The sequence below is a fragment of the Gorilla gorilla genome, chromosome Y (assembly GCF_029281585.2).
Source record: "Gorilla gorilla gorilla isolate KB3781 chromosome Y, NHGRI_mGorGor1-v2.1_pri, whole genome shotgun sequence".
Lineage (NCBI taxonomy): Eukaryota > Metazoa > Chordata > Mammalia > Primates > Hominidae > Gorilla > Gorilla gorilla.
This window is the reverse complement of record NC_073248.2, coordinates 31459379-31469392: the sequence shown is the minus strand read 5'-3', so window position 1 is coordinate 31469392 and position 10014 is coordinate 31459379. Positions and strand designations below refer to the sequence as shown.

Genomic DNA, 10014 nt, shown 5'->3' with positions numbered 1-10014 from the left:
TTTACAGGTGTGAGCCATCGCGCCCAACCGTTATTAATTTTGTTTTCTCATATAACTTTTACCAGTATGGCTGTTTTGCTGGGGATGGAGACTCCTCATGCCACCATTCTGAAAGTCCTTCCTTTCACCTATCTTACAATATGGGTTTAATAGTAAGAGATAAGTATACTTCCCAAGGCTTTCCAGGTAGAACAAGAATGAAGTGGGTCATTTTGATTAAAATGTAATGTAATAGCACTTTTTCTCCTAAAAATACAGAACCAGAAAGTAAGGAAGTAATATTAATGTTAAAGGCAGTAGTTATTGAAGAAAAGTATAAACAAAAGAAATGGGAAAAAGGCTCTGAACTTATAAACTTTAATTTGAAGTGTTTTACTCTGCCATTTAATCTATTATTTTAACTCAGATGTCTTCCCCATTTCTTATGCCATTAATTGAATAGAAAGTGTCAAAATTCGAGACCCATGCTGAATTAAGGTGCTTGATGGGTAGCTCCTTAGAGCACAGGAAGAGAGTTGTTGGTGAGTTCAATTTGGTTGAATATTCCCCTCTGGCAACACTGGTGGAGATATAACTTTACACACTAAACCATATGAAATTATCAATGTTTATCAATTATCAGTATTGGTTGCTTCTGACATACAAACAAACCCTGAAAGTTTATGATTCAAATAAACACAACCACTATTTGACACTATCCATTGAAGATAAGCATATGTATACTTAAAAACTCTAGGAATTCCACTAATAGGCTTAGTACAAACAAGGACATATGTCTACCAAAATACATGGACTATAATTAATGACCCAAATGTCCATCAATAGTAATGAGACAGATATGTTCTGGTATTTTATATATTATAGTACATAAATGAAGCTCTTGGATATAATATTGAGGAAGGAAACCAGAAACAAGTTTACTGCCTCATGAATCTTTTTTTTTTTTTTTTGAGACGGAATCTTGCTCTGTTGCCAGGCTGGAGTGCAGTGGCGCTGTCTCGGTGCATGGCAAACTCCGCCTCGTGAGTTCAAGCGATTCTCCTGCCTCAGCCTCCCGAGTAGCTGGGACTACAGGCGGCTGCCACCACACCCGGCTAATTTTGGTATTTTAGTAGAGATGGGCTTTCACCATGTTGGCCAGGATGATCTCAATCCCTTAACCTAGTGATCTGCCCACCTTGGCCTCCCAACCTGCTGGGATTACAGGCGTGAGCCACCATACCCAGCCCACATGAAACTACTTATATAAATCAAAATCAGGTAATGATAGAAGTCAGAAGAGTTAACGGAAGGGGGGTGGTGGGGAGGCAAGGTCTAGGAAGTTACGTTTCTGACATGTTAGCAGTATTTGTTGGGAGAGACAGACTTCCATCAATCTTGCACTCCTTATATGCCTTCCTGGGTATGCCACAATGCAATATCCTGACAACACTTTATCTATGTTATTTTTCTTTTTCTTTTTTTTTTTTTTTTTTTTGAGACAGAGTCTTGCTGTTGCCCAGGCTAGATTGCAACGGCACTATCTTGGCTCACTGCAACCTCTGCCTCCCGAGTTCAAGGGATTCTCCTGCCTCAGCTTCCTGAGTAGCTGAGATTACAGGTGCCCGTCATCTTGCCCAGCTAATTTTTATATTTTTAGTATCAACAGGGTTTCACCATTTTGGCTAGGCTGGTCTCGAACTCCTGACCTCATGATCCACCTGCCTCAGCTTCCCAAAGTGCTGGGATTACAGATGTGAGCCACCACGCCCGGGCTATCTATGTTATTTCTTAGTAACCTAGACAGATAAGGTAATATCATTCTCTACTTTCCAACAGACAAAGAGCAAGCTTGCTTATTATGCCTTAGTATAAAAGTAGTAGAATTGCAAGCTGTTCCTTATCTGCAATGCAAGGAACTGCATTGCACTGCTGACATATAAATATGTGGGCCCCTTTGCATCACTCCTACGTGATTTAGGAAGCATAGGTAGTCTGCAAACATGATGCTCATGCTGCTTGTTCTGTTACAAGTAGTAAAGGCCTTGATACTGCTTGTTCTGCCTTTATAAAGTCTGCGGATCTTAGTCCCAAAATACTGTCTTTGGATCCACTAAATAGTAACAGGTGAATCTTGTAGCTTTTGAGAAAGGTAAAATAAAATCCCAGATCCAACAGAGTTCTATATTAAAATGGTGGTAGTAACATCGGTAGACCTGTGTATTAGTGTATTATTACACAGTGTATTAGTATTTAGTGAAAATTGGGCTGTGATGTTTATAGGATGTATGTTATACAATAAAATCTTACCAGCAATAAAGAAAAAAATTAGCCTATGTCTGCATATCTATACCTATCAAGACTTCTTCAAAGGAGAAGTAAAGTTAGTAAGTATAAGGCAGGAATTAAGTTCTAGAGTATCTTTTGATCATGATTATTACATGGGGCACAGATGTAGAGCACAAAGTGGGCTTTGTTAGGGGCTTAGAACACTTGCATTCTATTTTTTTTTTTTTTTTTTTTGAGTTGGAGTCTTGCTCTTTTCACGTTGGCTGGAGTGCAGTGGCACTGTCTGGGATCCCTGCAACCTCTGCCTCCCTGATTCAGGCAATCCTCCTGCCTCAGCCTCCTGAGTAGCTGGGATTACAGGTGCCTGGTCTGACAGCTGGCTAATTTTTTGTATTTTTAGAACAGACGGGGTTTCGCCATGTTAGCCAGGCTGTTATCAAACTCCTGACCTCAAGCGATCTGCCCATGTCGACCTCCCAAAGTGCTGGGATTACAGGACCGAGACACCGTGCCTGGCCAACACTTGTACTTCTTATCTGTGCTGGCTGATGATCTTGGGCAGTTAACTTATTTTTTCTAAATTTTTTTTTATGGAAAATCAAGGATAGCAATACATGTATTAAGAACTTCATAAGATAATAAGTATTACATGATATCTAATCCTAACAAATCTGCAATTGTGTATGTGTGTGCTAGGTGAGTACAAAAATGGACAAATAATACCAAGAGTCAATCTGCAACATATAAGAAATATCTTCAATCATGAGCAAGTGGGGCTCATAATGGGAATTCATGACTGATTTAATATGAAATATTAATCGATGTAATATACCATACTAACAGATTAAGGAACAAAGGCGAAATTGCAACTGAATACATCTTGCAGGAGACAACAACTAGGCTTTTCTCCTATTCGTCCAGACAGATGGTCTGGCCCAGGATTCTACAGAAGCAGCTCTTCCAGTCACCCCCGGCAAGGGTCTCAGGATAGGGTAGGTTTACTTGCACGGCACACGATGCGAGAAGTGGTGGCCCCTTAAAAGCTGCTCTATGAATTCCCAGGCGCCGCAGCACGGTCTCAGGATCTCAGCATTCAGGCTCACTTTTCTATGTACTGTTCGTCCTGAGAAAAACTTGAAAACTGGTGATGTTTTAATGCAGGCCGTTATCGGCCAGAGCAGAGATTAACGATGAAGTAAAAACCAGTAGTGCAAGTGGAACCGTGAGAGCAACATAGTTGGGACACAAAAGATTAATCCCTTAGCCATAGCATCTCGCCTGGCGTTGACTTCTTTCTTGACTATGCCATACACTCTGCGTCCTACCAGTTCACATCAGATTTGCAGTCTTACTAAACGCCTTTCGTACTCCCACCTGTCCAGTAATCAGCTGTTCCACAAGCAGTTACAGAACTAAAAGCGATTAAGGACAGGAATTCTATAGCAGCCCCTGAAGGGGCAGCGGATAGCCAGTGCCGTCCTGGGCTATTTTTATTGTGTGGCCCTAGCTGCAGCTATCCGAGTGTTGGTGATGAATACGCTTCAGTCGGGACTGAGGTTTCCGTCTAGGGCACCAAGGTGTTGCCAGTTCCGCTGCTTCTGGGTATAGAAAGAGTAGAAAAGGGGAAGAAAAGTAGGAACAGCAACCGTTAGCAAAGAGAGGAAGACGTAAATCAGAGCAGGGGAGGCCCTAGGGGCGGGGCTTGGCGGGGGTGGGGTCTTGGAGGGTCGCGGGTGGCGGCGCTGGGGATGGTGGGAGCCTGCGCAGCTGGCTGGGCGGTCTCTTTCTCTCTCTCCCTTTTTTTTTTTTTTTTTTTTTTTTTTTTGGTCTTCCGGGTTCAATGCGCCATATTGAAGAGGACGGGTCTAATAGATCGCTGGAGACACAATTTAACTGAACCCCGCCCGTTGCGGACTGTGATGCTCTGAGTCCCTCCCTCCTTCACGCCGCTGGCAGGCCCTGATGTAGATTGCCTTTGTCTTACTTGGGACGTTTACCTGAGCGCTTGGTGCTGGTGTCGGGACCGGGAGATAGGAGTGTCTCAGGAGAGACCTGGCCGAAAACCGCGAGAAAGAAAAGTGAAGCCTAGGGAAACTGCCTTTGCAGTGACTCAGGAAAAACTCATCACCTGGAGTCCGTGTAAGCTCAGCGACAGCCCTAGCAGCGAGGCCAAAACAGGTAAAGAGGGCTACTGAATGACAAAGAGGCAGCGGCATCGGTCACCTGTATAAAGAGATGGACGCTTCTTAGGCCAAATCCCGGTATTTGTGAGCAATGTCTTCCTCAGGCACGCAGGCCGCAGTCACGACCGCGTGCCTAGAAAGTATCTAATATCAAAATATTTTACAGATATTTTGTTGTCCGCCATTCCCAGGTGTAGGTCTGAGTCTAGTCTCTTATTTCCCACCGTCGGGTGCCCTGATTACGTGGACGTGGCGCCTGTACCGTAAACCACCCGCGCCTCCGAATCACCGACAGACAGATGTGAGATAATGTCGGAGGCTCAGGGGATTCTGAGTATGTGCGTTTCTTCTTTTGCCCTACCGGGCTTGAGACTTCTTATTGGCGCGGGCGGATCTGCTGTGTGTGTATTTTGCACTGTAAGGAAAAATGGCCGCCTCGCCTCCCCCGCCTTCCCTATTTCTCGTAATGCCTAAGGTGAAGTGGGAGGATTAAATCTCTGGTTTCACAGGAAGAACCTCCTATCTATGCCCGGGGCCTCACTCAGAGCCAGGGACTAACCGATCCTGGTTACAGACCTTGCCCCACGGTCCTTCACAGGCTCGAAACTGGCTCGTTGCACCAAATGCTCTTACCCAGGTGGAGTGATTAGGAACGGAGTTAGGTGTTAGCTGTCCTTAGTCATTAGGCCAGACTTCTTGTCCACCTCCCGCAATCACCCCTCACCATCTGACCTGAGAGTCTGCACCAGGTTTTTGCCCTCTTACAGCCTTATACCTCCTCTTCCTCTCCGCTACTTTGCTAAACGCCAAGACGCAGTATGACGTATTTTAATGAACAATTCGGTTCCGATTTAGTTTGTATCAGATCTCCTTTCTGTTCTCTACAGAAACAACTTGTCTCTGTTAGTAGTTGAGCCTGTTTTTGTGACAGCGCATTACGCATAATGTACTTTTTCGGTATCTCAAAATATTAACTTAGACTTATGGAGCAGATACTTTACTAATTTTTATGAATTTGTTTGCAAACTAGAAATTTACACAGGAATTTTAAACGTTTATATTAAGAATGTTATTTATAAAATTTGAGCATAAGTTTACTTAATTTGTACGCTGTCCGGTGTATCTTACTTGTTCAGAAGGTTTTTAAGTTTGAAAGATGTATACGTAACCCTTAACTATTAATGCTGGTTTTTTGGTTTTGTTTTCTTTTTGAGACGGAGTTTCGCTCTTGTTGCCCTGCCAGGAGTGCAGTGGCGCGATCTCGGCTCACCACAACCTCCACCTTGCGGGTTCAAACGATTCTTATGCCTTAGCCTCCGGAGTACCAGTGATTACAGGAATGCGCCACCACGTCGGGCTAATTTTGTATTTTTAGTAGAAACGTGGTTTCTCCATGTTGGTCAGGCTGGTCTCGAACTGCCGACCTCAGGTGATCTGCCCTCTTCGGTCTCCCAAAGTCCTGGGATTACAGGCGTGAGCCACCGTGCTCAGCCTGGTTTTTGTTTTTGTTTTTGTTTTTTTAAGGGGGGCATTCTCTTACTGGGCAACTCTTCATCTTCTAAATCCACAAAACAAGATCACTGTTAAGAAGGAAATACAGGTTCTTTCACTACGAAACTTTCAAGACTTCTTTTCTTGGGGTTCATTCTCATTAGTAATTATCCGATAAACTAAGTACCAGATCATAAGGTACCACGGTTGTCTAAAACTATACCGTTAAACTTTAAAAATACACACCATAAACTTCTACATTTTTCTTAGTTTGCTGCTTTAATCACTGGCATTTTCGTCTCTGCAAATGCGCAATTGTTTAAAAGTGTAAGGATTTGTTTTTCAATTAGAAAACTCATTGATATGCTTTTAACTTTCTCGCTTCAAACTTTATTCTTACAGTTTGGGAAGAAAGAAAACCTAAAGTATTTGCCGTTGGTGATTCAAGGGCGAGTTGGGAGTATTTTTTATTTCACTGACTTGAAAATAAGATTGTGGGATTTTAATTATTTCTTGTTGCCGTTTTCTGTTAACGGTGATTGCGTGAATGTTTAACTCTGTCAATCTTGTCTTACTGTTACAATATTTCCTTTTGTCGGTTGGCTTTAGTAATATATATGACTGTGGGTCCGGGTGTAGTGGCTCACTCCTATAATCCCAGCACTTTGGGAGGCCCGGGCGGCTGGATTGCCTGAGGTGAGGAGTTCAAGACCAGCCTGGCCAAAATGGTGAAACCCCGTCTCTGCTAAAAATACAAAAAAAAAAAAAAAAAAAAAAAAAATTAGCTTGGCGTGGTGGCGGGTGCTTGTAATCCCAGCTTCTCGGGAGACTGAGGCAGGAGAATCCCGTGAACCCGGGAGTTGGAGGTTGCCGTGAGCCGAGATCGCGCCACTGCAGTCCAACCTGGGCAACAAGAGCAAAACTTCGTTTCAAAAAAAACAAAATATGTATATATGACTTTTCATCTACACTTGGAGAAAATTTTTGTAATGACTACATAATAGCAAAAACATTGTATTTGAGAATCTACGTAATAAAGAAGTGATTTTTAACAGATTTTATTTAACTTATTGAGACCGTAAACCACCCGTGTCTCCAAATCACAGACAGATGTGAGATAATGTAGGAGGCTCAGGGGATTCTGAGTATGGGCATTTCTTATTTTTGGGCTTTTGAATGGTTACCGTGGTTTGTCAATGAAAATGGAAAAGAAGGATTTCTTTTCCAGGCCAGGCACAGTAGCTCATTCCTGTCATCTTAGCAATTTGGGAAGCCGAGTCAGGCAGATCACCTGAGGTTAGGAGTTTGAGACCAGCCTGGCAAACATGGCAAAACCCTGTCTCTACTAAAAATACATACATTAGCTGGGCATGGTGGTGGGCGCCTGTGATCCCAGCTACTTGGGAAACTGAGACAGGAGAACCACTTGAATTCAGGAAGCAGAGGTTGCAGTGAGCTGAGATCTGCGCCACTGCACTCCAGCCTGGGAGACAAAGCTGAGACTCTATCTCAAAAAAAGAAAAAAAAAAAAAAGGATTTACTATGGGTCTTTTTTTCTTCTTGGATGTTGAAATGCATTTTCCAGTATCTAGTATTACGTATTTTAATGGATATCTTCTAATAGATTTTTTCATCAGATATTTATAAGGCAGCTTACAGTTTTAGAAAGTAGGTATATTTGTCTCAATTTCGACATTCACTTCTTGGTTTGTTGCACAAATTAACACTTTCTGTTAGCTTTTTGTTGTTTTATAAGATTCGTTTTTAAACTACAGTAGACATTTTTGTTTTAGCATTTTGATGTGGAAACCATCCTTTGCTTGAGTTAAAGATAATTATTTCAAATCTATGTTTTTTAAAAAATGTGCATTAAAGGATTGGTAGTCATTTTTGTGCAATAAACGAAATATTTTTTCTTATTGCATAAGTTAGTGTAACAGCTTTATTGAAGTATAATTTACATATTAAATGTTTCTTTTACATATACAACTTACTGGTTTCTAATACATTTACAGAGTTCTGAAACACTTCCAGTCTTAGAACATTTTCATCACTCCAGCACATCCTTGTTCCTTTTCAAGCCATTCCCCACTCATATCCTCAGCTCTTGGTAGTCTGTAATCTTCTATATCTACAGATTTGCCTTTTTTGGATGTTTCCTAAAAATTGAATCAAAATATGTAGTCTTTGTATCTCGCATCTTCCACATAGATAATGTTTTTGAGATTTGCGTCTTCCCTGTAGATAATGTTTTTGAGATTCATTCATGTTGTAATATGGATAAATACTGTGTCTTTTTATACTAATGGTATATCATTATATGGGTGCAGTTTACCCGTTTACCAAGTGTACGTTTGGTACACTCGTTTGCAGTTTGGGGTTTTTATAAGTGAAGTTGCTAGGAACATTAATGTACACAAGCCTTTATGTGTGAACAATTAGGGTTTTTGTTTCTTTGTTACATTTTAAGGACTTTAAGAACAATTACAGGGTGGGGCACAGTGGCTCATGCCTGTAATCCTAGCACTTTGGGAGGCCAAGGCGGGTGGATCACCTGAGGTCAGGAGTTCGAGACCAGCCTAGCCAATATGGTGAAACCCCGTCTATACTAAAAATACAAAAAATAACTGGGCGTGGTGGTGTGTGCCCATAGTCCAAGCTACTTGGAGGCTGAGGCAGAATCCCTGGAAGCCAGGAGGCAGAATCCCTTGAACCCAGGAGGCAGAAGTTGTAATGAGCAGAGATGTCACCACTGCACTCCAGCCTGGGCAACAGAGCAAGACTCTGTCTCAAAAAAAAGAAAAGAACAATTGTATGTTGGGGAGGTATGCAGTAACAAAATTACTTATTGTATTGTAAGTTTATATTTAACTTAAGCAATTGCCAAATTGTTTTCCAAGGTGTCTGCACCATTTTACATTCATACCAGCTGTTTTGGTATACTCTTTCCATTGGGTGTGCAGTGGTATCTTATTAGCGGTATCTTATTTTGCATTTTCCTAACGGCTAACAAATGTTGAACATCTTCTCATGTGCTCATTTTCTGATTGTGTTTCTTTAGAGAATGTTCAGACTTGCCCATTAAAATTTATTGTTTGTTTTAAATTGACCTGTAAAAGCTCTTTGTTTGGCTATGTCTTTTTTTCCTTTCCTTCCTTTTTTTAATGTGTGTGTGTGAGACAGACTCTGCTATCAAGGCTGAAGTGCAATGGCACACTCTCGGCTCACTGTAAACTCCATACCCCAGGCTCAAGTGATCTTCCTACCTGAGCCTTTCGAGTAGCTTGGACTGCTTGCCACCAGGCCCAGCTAATTTTTGTACTTTGTTTTTTTTTGAGACAGAGTCTCTCTCTGTTGCCGAGGCTGGAGTGCAGTGGTGCGATCTCGGCTCACTGCAGCCTCCCCCTCCTGGGTTCAAGCGATTCTTCTGCCCCAGCCTTCTGAGTAGCTGGGATTACAGGCATACGCCACCATGCCCAGGTAATTTTGTGTATCTTTAATAGAAATGGGGTTTCACCATGTTGGTGAGACTGGTAATTTTCGTACTTTGTTGTGGAGATGGGGTTTCGCCTTGGTGCCGAAGGTGGTCTCAAACTCCTGGGCTCAAATGATTTGCCCGCCTTGGCCTCCCAAAGTGCTGAGATTACAGGTGTGAGCCACTGCGCTGGCACAGATAATATCTTCTGTCAGACATATGATATGCAAATATTTTGTCCTAGTCTGCAGCTTATCTTCACTTTCTTAATGACATATTTTGAAGCACAAAAGCTTTTTGTTTTATTTTGTTTTATTGCTTGTGCTTTTTATGTTCTAGCTAGGAAATCTTTTCCTAACTGAAAGTTATTGATGAAGAGTCACACTCCGTAAAATACCTGAAGGGATTTATTCTGAGCCAAGTATGAGGAACCAGTGGCCCATGACCCAGCACTCAGGAGACCCTGAGAACATGTGTCCAAGGTGGTCTGGGCACAGCCTAGCTTTATACATTTTACAGAGGCATGAGACATCCATCAAATACATATATGGAAGATGTACATTGCTTCGGCCCAGAAAGTTGAGACAGCTGAAAGCC

At 42.1% G+C, this 10014-nt stretch overlaps 1 protein-coding gene across 10 annotated transcripts in view; it reads left to right on the top strand.

Moving 5' to 3' along the window:
• The first annotated feature begins 4085 nt into the window (after positions 1–4085).
• Positions 4086–10014, top strand: part of USP9Y (ubiquitin specific peptidase 9 Y-linked) — a 204442-nt gene continuing 198513 nt past the window's right edge. For all 10 annotated transcript variants that reach the window (XM_055377209.2, XM_055377205.2, XM_063703409.1 and 7 more), the window contains exon 1: positions 4086–4446. The gene's annotated coding sequence lies outside the window, so the exon portion shown is untranslated. The remainder of the gene's footprint in view (positions 4447–10014) is intronic.